General features: G+C 44.3%; 1 protein-coding gene and 1 pseudogene across 1 annotated transcript in view; one reads left to right on the top strand and one right to left on the bottom strand.

The window, feature by feature from the left end:
• Nucleotides 1-16,301, top strand: part of LOC126484521 (protein Wnt-5b-like) — a 606,999-nt gene that overhangs the window by 111,269 nt on the left and 479,429 nt on the right. The gene's annotated exons all lie outside the window — the stretch shown is intronic.
• Nucleotides 8,933-9,051, bottom strand: LOC126485759 (5S ribosomal RNA; annotated as a pseudogene).

The raw sequence follows: 16,301 nt of genomic DNA, 5'->3' as shown, positions 1-16,301 counted from the left end.
CTCCATACTTAGCAATTATATACAATCACTCGCTCACAGAAAGATCCGTAACTAAAGGCTGCATAATTGCTCAACTCACACCAATACCCTAAAAGGGAAGTAGGAGAAATCCGCTGAATTACAGGCCTATCTCACTAACGTCGATCTGCAATAGGGTTTTGGAACATATACTGTATTCGAACATTATGAACTACCTCGAAGAAAAAGATTTATTGACACATAATCAGCACGGTTGCACAAAATATCGCTCTTGTAAAACACAACCAGCTCTTTATACTCGTGAAGTAATAAGTGCTATCGACAGGGGATGTCACATTGATTCCATATCTTTAGATTTCCAGAAGGCTTTCGACACCGTTCCTCACATGCGTCTTCTAACCAAACTCCGTGCCTATGGAGTACCGCCTCAGTTCTGCGTGATTTCCTGTCAGAAAGGTCACAGTTCGTAGTAATAAACGGAAAATCATCGAGTAAAACAGAAGTAATATCAGGTGTTCCCCAAGGAAGTGTTACAGGCCCTCTATTGTTCCTGATATATATTAACGACATAGGAGACAATCTGAGAAGCCGTCTTAGATTGTTTGCAGATGATGCTGTCATTTATCCTCTTGTAAAGCCATCCGATGATCAAAACAACTTGCAAAATGATTTAGATAAAGTATCTGTATGGTGCGAGAAGTGGCAATTGACCCTGAACAAAGAAATGTGTGAAGTTATTCACATGAGTACTAAAAGAAATCAGCTAAATTTCGATTACGCAAATCTGAGGGCCGTAAATTCAGCTAATTACTTAGGGATTACAATCACAAATAACCTAAATTGGAACGATCACTTATATAATATTGTGGGTAGAGCAAACCAAAGACTGCGATTCACTGGCAGAACACTTAGAAGGCGCAACAGGTCTACTTTTGAGACTGCTTACACCACGCTTGTCCGCCCTATTCTGGAGTACTGCTGTGCGTTGTGGGATCCGTATCAGGTGGGACTGGCGGATGACATCGAAAAAGAACAAAGAAGGGCAGCTCGTTTTGTATTATCGCGAAATAGGGGAGATAGTGTCACAGACATATGTAAACTGGAGTGGCAGTCGTTAAAACAAAGGCGTTTTTTGTTGCGACGGGATCTTCTCATGAAATTTCAATCACCAGTTTTCTCCTCCGATTGCGAAAATATTCTGTTGGCACCCACCTGCACAGGGAGAAATGATCATCACAATAAAATAAGAGAAATCAGGGCTCGCACAGAAAAATTTAAGTGCTCGTTTTTCCCGCGTGCCGTTAGAGAGTGGAACGGTAGAGAGACAGCTTGAAGGTGGTTCATTGAACCCTCAGCCAGGCACTTCATTGTGAGTAGCAGAGTAATCACGTACATGTAGGTGTAGATGTAGATATTTTCCTTTAATCCGGTCTGGTTGGGACTCCAAACACTGGAACAGTACTCAAGAATGAATCGCCCTTGTGTTCTACACGCTATCAGCTTCACAGGTGAACCACACTTTCCCAAAATGCTCCCAATAAACCGAAATTAACAGTTTGTCTTCCCTATTACAACTCTTACATAAGCGTTCCATTTCATGTCACTTTGCAACGTTACGCGTAGATATTTAGAGATGTGGCTGTGTCGAGCAGCACAGTACCAATGCTGTATTCGAACATTACGGGATTATCTTGCCTACTCATCTGCATTAACTTACGTTTGTGTACATTTAACGCTGGTTTCCAGTCATCACAGCAACAAAAAATTTGTCTGTCATCTTGTATCGTCCTACAGGCACTCAACAACACCACCTCCCCGTACACCACTGCATCATCAGCAAACAGCCGCAGATTGCTCCTCACCGTGACCGTCAGATCATTTATGTATATAGAGAATAATAGCGATCCTGGGGCACCCTGACGAATACCTTTGTCTAAAATGGCTCAAATGGCTCTGTGCACTATAGTACTTAACATCTGAGGTCATTAGTCCCGTAAAACTTAGAACTATTTAAACCTAACTAACCTAAGGACATCACACACATCCTTGCCCCAGGCAGGTTTCGAACCTGCGACCGTAGCGGTCTCGCGGTTCCAGACTGAAGCGACTAGAATCGCTCTACCTTTGTCTCTGACGAACACTCGCCGTCGAGGACAACTTAGTCGGCTCTGTTACTTAACAAAACTTCGAGCCACTCACATATCTGGGAACGTGTTCCGTTTGATCGTATCTTCGTTAACACTTTTCGGGAATCTACGAATATGGAAACTACAAATGACTGTGATCGACTATCGGGTAGTGTCCTTAGTAACCACTCTAAACTAAAGTTCATGCCGTCGTCCAGCAAGTCTTCCAGTTACCTGCTGACCTCCTTCCTAATGTTTCTCGATCCAAGCAGGTTTAGCTATAAAATGACAAGGAAGACCGTCCACTAAGAAGAGGGCGAGCAAGCAGGTATCTGGAGATTTCCACAAATGATTCTAGGGGTTTACGTCAGACCCGTACGACGCACAGAAAAATACACGCACCCGTGTATGTAAAAAGTAGCCAAGTACTGACAAATTAACCATTTTTCGCTAAAAGAAGTCTACTAATGTCAAACAAAGCCTTTAATTGAGGAAGAAATTTCGGAGGAATCACGTCTGCAGCAGAGCATTGTAGGTAGTTGAATCGCTTACCGCAAGGGTTCAAAATGGTTCAAATGGCTCTGAGCACTAAGGGACTTAACTTCTGAGGTCATCAGTCCCCTATAACTTAGAACTACTTAAACCTAACTAACCTAAAGACATCACACACATCCATGCCCGAGGCAGGTGTCGCATCTGCAACCGTAGTGGTCGCGCGGTTCCGGACTGTAGCGCCTAGAACCACTCTGCCACTTCGGCCGGCTACCGCAGGGGAACTGGAAAAGAAGACAACTGAAGCAATTAAGACGTGGTGATACAGAAGGATGCCGAAATTATGGGACTGATAAGATATCCTCGTATAATGACGTTCTCGGCAGAATCGACCTGTAAAGGATATGAGGAAAACACTCACTAGAAGAAACGACCGAAAGAGAGGAGTGCGTTAGTGTGACTGATACTCCGAAATGAGGAGGTTGGCACAAGAATGGAAGTCGTGGAGAGCAGCATTAAGCAAGTCAGCAGACTGACGAAGAAATGGAAAACACGCATATGTGAAGGACGCCATGTCTGACTTGCGTTGCTCTCAGTTGTGTGGAAGCCATTTTTCATTGGCAGTACTTGGGCGGCTTTCATGTCACGTGTCTTAAGTGTAACTGTCTCGTGTAGGCGATAGCGCGTGAGTGTACGCCGCAGTGGTGTTTCTATGGCGAGAAGAGGTAGAGGATCTGACCCGATGCCAACACACAGCCTTCTCCTTTGGAAACGGCCACCGAGTCTACTGGCCCCGTCCGACGGATAGCCCAGCATCCGTAAAGTCACGAGGCCTCTTTCCATGAGGCGCTGCAGAAATGTTGGGACTTCACCATGGGACCTTGGTGCCAAGTCTGCTTACCAGAAGCTACCAGTAAACTCCTGATTCTTTATAGAATCTGACATGTACAAAACACCTTCAAACGTCTGATTACTTTACGAATGAGTTAATGACTTAAATATCTGACGTTAAACTGGTACGCGAGAAGAAGTTTAAAAAAGGTTTGAAATTAATGTTCGAAGTTTGTAGGGAGTCATCGAGTGCTCTCATTATGAATCACTGGGTCAATATAGCCCGGGTAATTGCGCTCCATTTTAAGTAGTAGCTAGTTTTTCAGGCATCTGAATATTTATGACGTATTTTCCTGAACTATGTGTCGTATAATGATACAATTTTGCAGGTACTTGCAGTGGTAATGCGGATACTGTGTGGAAACTGTGTTGTGAATAGCAGTAGTAAAGACGTAATAAATTAAAACGTCGTGTCTGACACTGAAGATTTAGTGTATTGACAGCGACAATGTAGTAGGCGATAAACTTTTTTTCCTTTCATTATTTTGTGATATATGTCAGAGACAAGAAATTTCAACTGACTTTAAATTCTACACAAAATTTGTTGGAAGTCGCTCATTGCTCTCCTTGTCAAATACTGGATGAACGAAGTCCGAGTATCCGCCCGCCGTCATTTATGGTCCCTCAATACAATCACATACTTCTTATGACTGAGTTTTAAATTTTTAAATTCGCTCAGTAAAGTACTGGCTTAGATATTTTCTTCTATGACCAGGGTACGAACCGGCCACCTCCAAGCCCTGCGCTACAGTACAGGTATGCGTTATCGATCTCGGCCACCAAGGCGTGTGTGAAACAGGTGCTCTGAAATTAGCTGAACGATCGCATTGTAGTCTTAAATAGAACCTATTATCACACTGATGGGATTGGTAACTGGTAATTTCTGTGAAAGGTGAGGTCTGTGAAACCATTCAGTAGGGCAGGCGCTATCCTCAGCAGTTGACTGCTGCTGCCAATGTGAAGTGCACGACTGGAAATGTTGTCCAATTAGTCTGATCAGGTGATCTCGACAAAACACGTCCCTGGGGTCAAAATTGCATGTTGTCCACACTCAGCGTCTTTGGACACACTACCAAAAAAAAAAAAAAAAAAAGTAGAGAGAGAGAGAGAGAGAGAGAGATAGAGATAGAGAGCTTCTGGCACACTCTTCCCTAATTTCTCAAGGAATATGAGCTGTCGCTTTGCAAGGATTCATATAAAATCCCGTTGACCACTCTTAAAAATTCTTATTCATAAATCCACATGAGGACCAGAGGCTGCTAAAAGTGGGCCTACATCATTACAGGTGACTGTTGATATTATTGTGGCGAACCACTTTAATAAACCCTGTATTTATTTCCAAAATATCAAAGACGACGGTCGGAACACAGTACCAGAATTCGTCAAATGGCACATGAAAATAGGAACGTGCACAACTGTAACATCACTACTATGGGATAAATTAAGATCTTGTAACGTTTTTCAGTCAAGAAATAAAAGATATAATCATTCCTATTGTCGTGATAATTCTGAAGAGCTGTTAAAATACCCCACGAATTGGCCTCTAGCAGATAACAGTTCGTTTTTCACAAGGACAACAATTTTGATAGCTGTAGTTCAACTGAGTTTAGTACATAACATTTTTCTGCTTATTGTCTAGCAATACGTTAAATAGATTCTCCAAAATTGGTCGTCTTCTCATGATTTACTATAAGTACTGTGTGATTCTTAAAGTGTACCTTTTTTGTTAAGCTTGCAGAACGGCTGGATGGGTTGATCAGCGTAGCAGTTTCTCATGAAATATTTCTGTTGTAAGTTTCACAAGTACTGCGTTAGTTATTGTTTTATTGTTATAAAACCCTTCTTCGGTGTATTTTAAGTAAGATTGTTTGTGAGCACAGCTTTCTCATGAAAATTCTTTTCACTGCCAGCTTGGTTTCATCAGCCTGTTAGCCGTTTTCTTTGGTCTTGTGTTGCACAGTTGTTAGATGTTGGAAGGAATGGCAGTTTGTGCGTGTGTGTGTGTGTGTGTGCGTGAGAGAGAGAGAGAGAGAGAGAGAGAGAGAGAGAGAGAGACGGAGAGAGAACAACGCTACTGTGAAAGGGGGAGAACGTGAGAGAAAAGGACAGGGAGAGAATTTCACAGTCCCCTTGAGTCGTAGAATGGTTTGTTAGACAATTTACGGTTTCTGTCGTTTCCTAATCCTTCTGATGCAGTGTTTTGTTTCAAAACGCTTCGATGTTGATGAAACGATAAAATTATTTCTTCCTTTTTCACTGTACGTAATTATTTCTCAGTTGTTCTGTCAAAGATGCAGAGAACTTGGAATATTTGTTGAATGAAGCGCCTTCAAAACAAGTTTTAAGATAAATATCAACAAAAGCTAAACTGGAATTATGGAGTGTAGTGGACTTAAATCACATGATTATATTAGGAAAGGAGGCACTAAAAGTAATGAGTTTTGCTACTTGGGCAACAAAATAGTTTCTCATGGCCAAAGTAGAGAGGATATAAACAAAACTGGCAGTAGCAACAAAAGCTTTTCTGAAAAGGAGAATTTCGTTAATGTCGTATATAAAAGAAGTCTTTTTTGAAAGCTTTCTCCTGGAATGTAGTCTTGTACAGGCGTGAAACGAGGACAACAAACAGTTCAGGTAAGTGGAAAATACTCGCTTTGTCAAAAAAAGTTCCAGTCAGTTTGTTTTTTAATTTCTGAGTTTTCAGTACTAAACAGGAACAAATGTTGTTTTATGTTCCCTGGTATGAAATGACCTTGGCTATGTTTCTGGGCAAACTCACTAGGTGGCAGGGCCGTGCTAGCAACGCACTGTTTGGATTCTTGGGGCATTAGCTACGGTGACACAATGGTTGCTGATTGTGAGCAAAGAGTGAACATGAAGTTCTGCATTACCTCGGGAAAACCCCTAGTGAAACGTGGAAAATGATTAAGCAAGCCGGCCGCGGTGGCCGAGAGGTTCTAGGCGCTTCAGTGCCGAACCGCGCGACTGCTGCGGTCGCAGGTTCGAATCCTGCCTCGGGCATGGATGTGTGTGCGGTCCGTAGGTTAGTTAGGTTTAAGTAGTTCTAAGTTCTAGGGGACTGATGACCTCAGATGTTAAGTCACATAGTGCTCAGAGCCATTTGATTAAGCAAGCATACGCAGGCGAGGAGCGGTGTTTTCGAGGTTTCGTGAAGGCAGATATTCAGTGCAAGACGATCCCAGAGCTGGTCGCCCATCTACAGTACATACGGATGGAAATACGAAGCGTGTAAAGCAGTTTTTGCTATAAGACCATCATGTGAATGTGCGTGCGATATCAGAAGATCTTAATTTGAATTGTGATGTGTGTCGTAAGATTTTTTGCGAAGATTTAGTTAAACGGAAACTTAATACAGAACGCGTCCCTCTTACACTAACAGGCGAACAGAAGGAAGAAGACGAAGAATTTCTGTTGAACTGCTGAGTAGGGCCAGACGTGATGTCACTTTTTTTGTCAAAGATTATTGCTGGGTATGAAAGTTGGTATCAACCTACCTATATCACCCTCACACACCTCATCAGAATGCTGAATGACGAAGACTTGGATCACCAGCCTCGAAAAAGTCAAACGACAACCTTCGAGAACAAAGATAATGTTGAAATTTCCTGGGAGATTAAAACTGTGTGCCGGACCTTGCAAGACTAGCACTCCTGGAAGAGAGGATATTGCGGAGACATGGCTTAGCCACAGCTTGTGGGATGTTTCCAGAATGAGATTTTCACTCTGCAGCGGAGTGTGCGCTGACATGAAACTTCCTGGGACATTAAAACTGTGTGCTGGACCGAGACTCGAACTCGGGACCTTTGCCTTTCACGAGCAAGTGCTCTCAAGTTTCATATCAGGGCACACTCCGCTGCAGAGTGAGAATCTCATTCTGAAAGATAATGTTGATCGCACTCTTTGATAGTAAAGGATTATTTCACTATGAGTATGTTCCTCCAGGTAAAACAATGAACCAAACTCTTTACATCTTGAAACGTTTGCGACAAGCAATTCGATGTCGCTGCCGTTACGATTGGTTCTTACTGCATGACAATGCAACACCCCACACTGTTTTATCTGTTACCGAGTCCTGTCCTGGAGCCGGCCGGAGTGGCCGAGCGGTTCTAGGCGCTTCAGTCTGGAACCGCGCTGCTGCTACGGTCACAGGTTCGAATCCTGCCTCGGGCGTGTATGTGTGTGATGTCCTTAGGTTAGTTAGGTTTAGGTAGTTCTACGTTCTAGGGGACTGATGACCTCAGAAGTTAAGTCCCATAGTTCTCAGAGCCAGCCTGTCCTGGAACTTTTCTGACAGCAGGAGTATAATCTTTTAAAAGTGGTGCCACAGAAGAACGCTGAAGTTTAAATGTGTATATCATTGAAGAGGTACTGAATCAAACTGAGGAGGAAAAAAGTGTATGTTTCAACTTGAATTAAAGAACGAACCGGGATATAGTAACGTGGGAAGAAGAGGGAAGTTAACCTTGATAGCTGGCGGTGAGGAATAATCTTGTGGCAGGTATTGCTGTGCGGGTGAAATTTAATCACACCCATTGAGAATGATAATCTAATTTATCATTTGCACTAGGAATTCAGACTTCTTGGCCTAGCTGTACGAGGAGTTTGTGTCCTGTAATTTTCATGGTAGCAGATTTCCTACTTACTGTGACTCGCAAGGGATAAGGTATTTCCTTCCCGCATCCATTACTGAATACGAAGATTAGGCTCGCACTTGATCATCTAGGACTTGGCATAAAGGTTCCTCGAAGAGGTAAGACTGAAGACACCTCTTGAGTCTTGAATTCTGCAAAATGACATGAACATGAGGTGTGTACTGTAAGAACAAGGGAATATACCACCCTTGGGCTGCACATTAGGCTTTGAACAAGGGAAGGGGAAGGCCACGCTTCTCACCTCCGCATTACCTCAACCTTGGGTATCGTGACAGGACGGGATTACAGGACACATAATGAGGAATCGATTAATCGTCAACTTGGTGAGGGAGCGAAGTGCGCCGGTCGGAGTGGTCGAGCGGTTCTAGGCGCTACTATCTGGAACCGCACGACCGCTACGGTCGCAAGTTCGAATCCTGCCTCGGGCATAGATGTGTGTGATGTCCTTAGGTTATTTAGGTTTAAGTAGTTGTAAGTTCTAGGGGATTGATGACCTCAGCAGTTAAGTTCCATAGTGCTCAGAGCCATGTGAACCATTTTTGAGCGAAGTGCAGAAGGAAAAAGCGAAAGAGAGAGACGAAGGTCGAATGCACTATACACCGTCCGAATAGGTCTTGAAGGTCCAACGGTACCGACCGACCGCAGTGTCGTCTTTAGCCCTAAGGCGTCACTGGATGCAGGTATGGAGGGGTATGTGGTCAGCCCACCACTCTCCCGGCCGTTGTCAGTTTTTCAATCAATTGGTCTCAGAAGGGCTGAGCGCACCCCCCTTGTCAACAGCGCTCGGCAGACCCGGACGGTCACCCATCCGAGCCCTACCCAAGCGCGACAGCGCTTAACTTCGGTGAGCTGACGAGAACCGGTGTTGCCACTGCGGCAAGGCCATTGGCCTCGAATTCAACAGGCAGGTTAAAATGGATGCCGGCAGCAGTAACTACGCAGAGATGAAGAGATTTTCGCAGTGCGTGGGGAGTCTTGGGACTGAAGACCGCAACAACAATAGTGTTTATTGTAAAACCTAAGAGTGTGAATATCAACTCGTTATTCAGCTGAAGATGCGCGCCTGACAGCAGGAGGGGCGTGCTGCTGGTGCCCGCCACACTCGACGCCTCTTCCCGCAGCGGCGCGGGCAGAGAGCTTTCCTTTCGGCGTCACAGAGCGGCCGTTGTGCGATTCGTGAGGAGTCAGTGCGACGTGAGCCGGGTGGGCGGCTGGTGCCCGTTCATAACCGGCGGCCCGGCGTCACGTCAAAGACGCCGTGCGGTCGGCGGCATCGGCGACTGCGCCGAACTGGTTTATCGCGACGCGCGATAAATCGCTGCGCGCCCGACCGTGGCGGGCCAGAGGCGAGTTGTCGTGAGCCGCCGCTCATCTCTCTCTCTGTCTGTATGTCTCTCTTGCACTGCCGCAAAGCTACTGTGGCGCCCTCTAATAACATTGTATACCACCTTGGTTTCTTTCGAAATACGCTGACGGAAAAAAAAAAATCTCAAGAAGGAGTTGAGCGACATAAACGAAAGTTGGTAGTTTCATTCCTACACCTGACAGACGATGTCTGTTAAAATTTCGCACTAGTCGCCTAAGAGCAGCGCCAGTAACGCCACTATGATGATGCGAATCAGGTTTGCTTTAAATACGCGCTGTAACAGTCGTGAGCGTTAGTTATTTTTGAGATTGGACTTGGTAAGTCGGTGTCAGTCAAAAATACTCTTAAGGCGTCAAAGATGCCATAATCAACACTCCACTGAATCTGAATGAGGTCGGATAATAGCACTACGGCAATCTGGATGTTCCTTCAGAGATACTGCATAAAGAAATGGGAGGAATATAGCCACTGTACATTATTGCAGTGGTAAAGGGAATGTTCGGTCGCAAGAAGGCCTGGATCTGTCCCCCTCCTTCCCGCTCCCCCCTCGATACACTAAGAGAGGGAAGTGTTCGGCATATGGCTACGGCGCAATCGTACTGTCGCTTCAGCAACAATTTCAGCAGCAGTTGGCACCGCAGTGGCACAACGGTTACTTCAAGGACAGCTCCGAGCTAGGCGCTCTGTAGCGTGCATTGTAGTATCATTGCCACAGATACTACAACGCCGCGCCAACACAAGGTTGGCAGCCCGTCGTCTGCCGAGCACAGCGCACTCTAGCGGGCTGCGCAGCTCCACGGAACGGGAGTGTGCCTCGTTCACTTCTTAGATAGATTTCAACCTAGGGAGACGCACTTTGATAATCGGCCCTCACACAGTTCTGTAATGTTTGCATTGATTCTCTGAGGAGGGCCCATCAGGCTTAGTCCCTGAGAATATGTTGTATTAGTTCATAGTATTCCATGTTATGAGATTGTCAGTTCATAGCCGCAGCTGCAGTCCTACAAACTACTGAAGATAAGTAATTTCATTGTACTATGTGTTTCTTGAATAATAATCCTTCGCTCTAACAGTGTGTCGTGCCGCATATTAATGCAACCTGGACTCCTTCAGCTCCTGTCAACTCGGACTTGTAACACCTCCGATATTTTACTTATCCCGCTCGATCGGGATCTGAATAGCAGCCCAAATAAATATTAACTAATGTGACCGTGTACCTAATGGGGCTGGCAATCGGATTTGACTGCTACGGAGTTGTTACATTCCATTTTGACCTTCTCAAATGCTGTAATAATGAAATGTCTGGTGACAAGAAGAACGCCAACACAGCTTCACTAATCAAGACCTATATTCGTCTCAAAAACACAAGAAAAAGGAGACAGCCACTGCCTTCGTCATACGTAATTAATTACGGCTAATTTCAGCACAGGCCTCTTCGTTATTCATTATTGTCACACGCAAATTCAATCACTGCAATCCAACACTGCAATCCAAATGATGCCGGCGCGGTAGACGCGAAACCAAAAATATCGGCACAGAAATATCACTGATCACTCTAGTAATTATACTTCTTCACTTTCCCGTATTATTCTAACACAAAGGGGTTAAACCACGGCGATGGCCACTCCCTTTATCGGTCAGCCTTGTATTACCGCAACAGGCCTCCACCCGGCTCGGCCCGCAACCTGGGAACTGACTCAACTCTACTCTCGCATTCGCAACACGACACACTATCGATTGTTTGCCCTTTCGACCTGTGCCGAGTGCAAACTTATAGTAAGGGCCTACGGACCCCTTACAGACTCCTACTTATTTGCATTTAACAACGAGCTGAAAACACCCACGCGTTTTGTGCCTCTAAACAGTGAGACACAATAGTACTGACCCTAGACCACCGCCAGTTTCGACTTCAGTGGTGTCAAGCGAGAGCTCATTGGAGAACAGAGTGGAGGAATTTTTTGTTTTGTGATGAAAGCTGGTTCTTCCTTGGTGCCAGTGATGGCCGTGCGTTAGAAGGACTATGGTAAGCTGGATGTTTCTTCTGCGATACTGCAAAAATAACTGGCAGGAATGAAGCCACTGTACATTATTGCGTGCAGCGTTCACGGCAGTGTACAGTCGCGAGAAGATCGGGTTCCGGACGGCCACGTGGCACTACCGAGAGGGAAGTGTTAGAAGGTGTACTGTGTGCTAGACACACTGCGTCTACACCTGGGTTTATGGTCTCGGATGCAATTTCGTATGAAAGCAGGAGCACTCTTATGGTTTCCCACGCACCCTGACTGCGGATATGTACGTCAATATGGTGATTCCATCTATAGTGCTGTCATTCATGAACAACATCCAGATGGTGTTTTCCAACAGGATAATGCTCGCCTACCTTCCGCTGTTGTAAAACAACATTCTCTGCAGACTGTTGACATGTTGCCTTGGCCTCCTCAATCACTAGATCTGTGTCGAACCGAGCACATGTGAGAGATAATGGAACAACGAGTCCAGCCTCATCCACAACCAGCATTAACCGTCCCTGTATTGACCGGCACGGAACTCCATCCCATATACTGGTATCCCTGTACAACACAAAGCATGCACGTTTGCATGCTTGCATTCAACATTCTGTCGGTTACAACGGTTATTAATGTACCAGGATTCCACATTTGCAATGGCGTATCTCGTCCCTACATTAGCCTGTGAACTTGTAATGTTAATCACATAAATGTGTTATCTAGACAAATGCATTTCCGAATTTTCATTGCTCTACATTAATTATTTTTAGTTGTTGCTTTGTTTTTAGTCAGAGTATGTTGATGAAATAAATCCATTTGTAGTAATCACGTATGATCACTCCCTAGACGAAGCAACCGTACGTTTAGACTGCAGAGTAGCACAGGTCACATCAATACACAAGATAGTAAATAAGCAGTAACTCGCTGAATTAGAGACCAGTATACGAACGTCCTGGTCGTTGAAATACGTCTTTCCCCAAGATGATCTTTCAGCTTGCCGAAAAAATGAAAATCGAGCGGTGCAAGATCTGGGTGTACAGCGGATCAGCATCACGCACGTTCGTGCAGCCGCGGTCAAACAGCTGGCACCATTTTAGCACTGCTGGACGCCGCGTTGCATTCCGTTCATATGCCGCCAGTATTTCACGGTGAATCTGTCTGCAATTTAGACGTTTTGTCCTAAGAATGGTACTGTTCCTGGAGTCTCCTCGATTCTGGTGGTTCCACCTTCAGTCACTCCGTACCGTAAACAGAGCACTGTGTGGTACTGAAACATGGACTGTGGGGAAACCGGAACAGAAGCTTTCGAGGTTTGGTGCCACAGAAGAATACTGAAAATTACGTGGACTCATAAGGTAAGGAATGAGGACGTTCTCCGCAGAACAAACGAGGAAAGGAATGTATGGAAACACTGACAAAAAGAAGAGACATTCTCCACTTGCAAGTTACTGTTCGGTATTATTATTCCACTTCGACCGATAGGCGACCGTAAAATTCAGTACTCTTGTCGGCTACCATTCGACAGCGTCTCCTGACTGACTCTTTGTGACCGCCCGCATCTATAGACACCGCTTTGACAACTGCAGCTGTGGCGCGGGCTTAAAACAGCCAGTTCGCGAAGAGTCCACACATGCTTAACCAGGCGTCGCCGCACTGGACAGAGATTGTGTTTTGCTCGTATCGCTCAAGATGCAGCGACAGTGACTTCACATTCCTAGATATTTGAAGATTCTGACTGATAGCTGGTAACATAGTGAAAATATATCGCACCCTCTTGTGTACTGTGGGCGTCAATGATCCACTTCTGTGCGCCGCCGGCCGGTGTGACCGAGCGGTTCCAGGCGCTAAAGCCTGGAACCGCGCGACCGCTACGGTCGCAGGTTCGAATCCTGCCTCGGGCATGGATGTGTGTGATGTCCTTAGGTTAGTTAGGTTTAAGTAGTTCTAAGTTCTAGGGGACTGATGACCTCAGATCTTAAGTCCCATAGTGGTCGGAGCCATTTGAACCATTTTTGTGCGCCCTAAACGCAAACCCAATCTATCCATCCATACACCCTTCCATCCACCCATCTAATAGACACATTACATTACACTTATTTATGTTGACTGTCAGATGCCAATCTTTGCACCAGTCGCTGATAATGTGCACTTAGTGACAAGTTTCTATTGACGTCATCTTCTTGTACACAACTGCGTCGTCTGGGAAAAGCATCACACAGCTGCAGACGTTAGCAGTCTAATCTTTAGTTTTAGTTGACAAATCATTAACATTTGCACAACAAATGACGCGCATAGCATCTGAAGACGGCCTTTGGAGACCGAAACCGGTTATGGTTGTACCTTTCAATACGTCAATCACCGTTTCCGTTTCAGCAAATGCAATGTCTTTTTTTTCTAGTCTCATCATGACTTCGCATCCCCTACGGAAACGATACGTAAGGGGTCATAGTATATTCCCAGATTCCTCAGTTATTACTTGTTCTTGAAACTTTGTAAGTAGGCTCTCGCTGGATAGCGGCGTCTATCTTCAAATGTCTGACCATTAGGGGATATCAGAATCTCCTTAACAATATCCCATTCCTTCTGCCCTTCTATGTATATGCTCAATCTCCCCTATAACTCCTATTTGTTATGGGTCACATACACTTACAAAATGTAGGATGGCTCTTACGAGTCTTTTGTACGTAGTCTCCTTTGTAGACTGTTCGCATTTTCACAGTCCTAGCAACGAGCCGAACTCTGCCTCCTGCCTTACCTACGGCTGATCCGGTGTGATTACTCTGTTCCATATACGTACAAGTTGTTACAACCGGGTATTTCTATCAGTTGACTGATTCCGGTTGTGACTCGTTCGTACTTTAGTCATAGGATACATTTTTTTTCGTTTTATAAGTGAACAAATTTTCGTTTCTGAACCTTTCAATCAAGTTGCCAATCTTTGCACCACTTCGAAATCTTATCAGGATCCTCCTGAATATTTGTGCATTTTTTGTGAGACACTACTTCACTATGACTCTCCATCCAAGATAACGTGTCGCGTTACCCCTGTCAAGCAGTACGCTGTCCAGTCTTGCGTTTAAGTTGACACACCTTATGATTGTTGTTTGAGTAATAAGCGCTGATGTTACTGAGTCAAGATGCTTCTCGAATGACAAGAAATGCTATACTACCTGACAGCTACGATTCATGGCTTTCAAAATGCCATCGGTCAAAAGCGACAGTGTCACATCCGTTTCGTAATTGTGGTTCTCCCTCCTAAAACGCCACAATAACTTCCCTCACACAATGATTAGACGAGAAAATACACAAGCATATACGTGAAGATGAGGCAATTTTTCGCTAAACTCGTTGTACAAAATATGTCAGCTCAAAGCTTGGTGACAGTTGCTAATAGCAATCGTAATGATACTAACCAAACATTATATTTCATTTATACTGAATCTTGTTGAACGCTGTGGCTGTTACAGAGTAAAAGACTGTTAAGACAGAGCGCAACAAGCCGCAAATACTTTTAAGAAGCCTTATCTCATTGCTATAACCCATTTCGGACCATTACACCCATCCTGAGCTGGCTGCAATTGTTCTAGTGCACAGTACCTTTAGCAGCATGTCGTCTGCTTATCCGAACATGTGTTTTTCTGGGTCATCAATCTTCTGACTGGTTTGATGCATCCCACCACGGATTCCTATTCTGTGCCAACCTCCTCATCTCAGAGTAGCACTCGCAACCCACGTCATCAATTATTTGCTGGACGTTTCCCAGTCTCCGTCTTCCTCTGCAGCTTTTGCCCTCTAAAGCTACCTCTAGTGCCATAGAAGTTATTCCATGATATCTAAACACATGTCATATTTTCATCCCTTCTTCTTATCAGTGTTTTCCACATATTTCTTTCCTCTCCGATTCTGCGCAGAACGTATTCATTCCTTACCTTATCAGTCCACCTAATTTTCAACGTTCGTCTGTAGCACCAGATTTTAAATGCTTCGACTCTCTTCTGTTCCGCTTTTCCTACAGTCTATGTTTCACTACCAAACAATGCTGTGCTCCAAACATTCATTCTTAGAAATATCTTCCTAAAATTAAGGCCTATGTTTAATACCAGTAGACTTCTCTTGGCCAGGGATGCCCTTTTTGCCAGTGTTAGTCTGCTTTTTACGTTCTTCTTAATCCGTCCGTCCTTATTTATTTTTCTGCCTACGTATAAGAATTCCTTAACTTTATCTATTTCGTGACCATCAGTCCTCATGTTAAGTTTATCTCTGTTCTCATTTCTGCTACTTCTCATTACTTTCATCTTTCTTCGATTTACTCCCAATGCATGCTCTATACTACTTAGACTGTCCGTTCTGTTCAGCATATCCTGTAACCTTTCGTCACTTTCACTCGGGATATCTATGTTGCGAGCGGACCATATCATGATATCTTTTCACTTTGAATTTTAATTCCACTCTTGAACCTTTCGTTCCTTTCCATCATTTCTTCATGTGTGTAATAGCCCGAAATCTATTATGGCAATAAAATAAAGCTTTCTTAAAAGTATTTGTGGTTGGTTGTCGACTTCCTCAACAATCTTTAAACAGGAAAAAGTCCCAGACGTCAAGCGCTGTAAATTTTTTCAACACCAGGAATAACAGTAGTAATAAACGGAACAGAGGTTGTTCCCTGACAATCTTAATGAAAGGTCAGTGGTGTCCTATAGTAAAATATTAGTAATTTTCTCTTTTTTCATTGTTTTAATAAAACTATTTTTTTAGTGCAAATATAATA

Source organism: Schistocerca serialis, chromosome 6, assembly GCF_023864345.2.
Source record: "Schistocerca serialis cubense isolate TAMUIC-IGC-003099 chromosome 6, iqSchSeri2.2, whole genome shotgun sequence".
Taxonomy (NCBI): Eukaryota; Metazoa; Arthropoda; class Insecta; order Orthoptera; family Acrididae; genus Schistocerca; species Schistocerca serialis.
The sequence above is the reverse complement of the archived record's forward strand: the minus strand, read 5'-3'. Positions and strand labels throughout refer to the sequence as shown.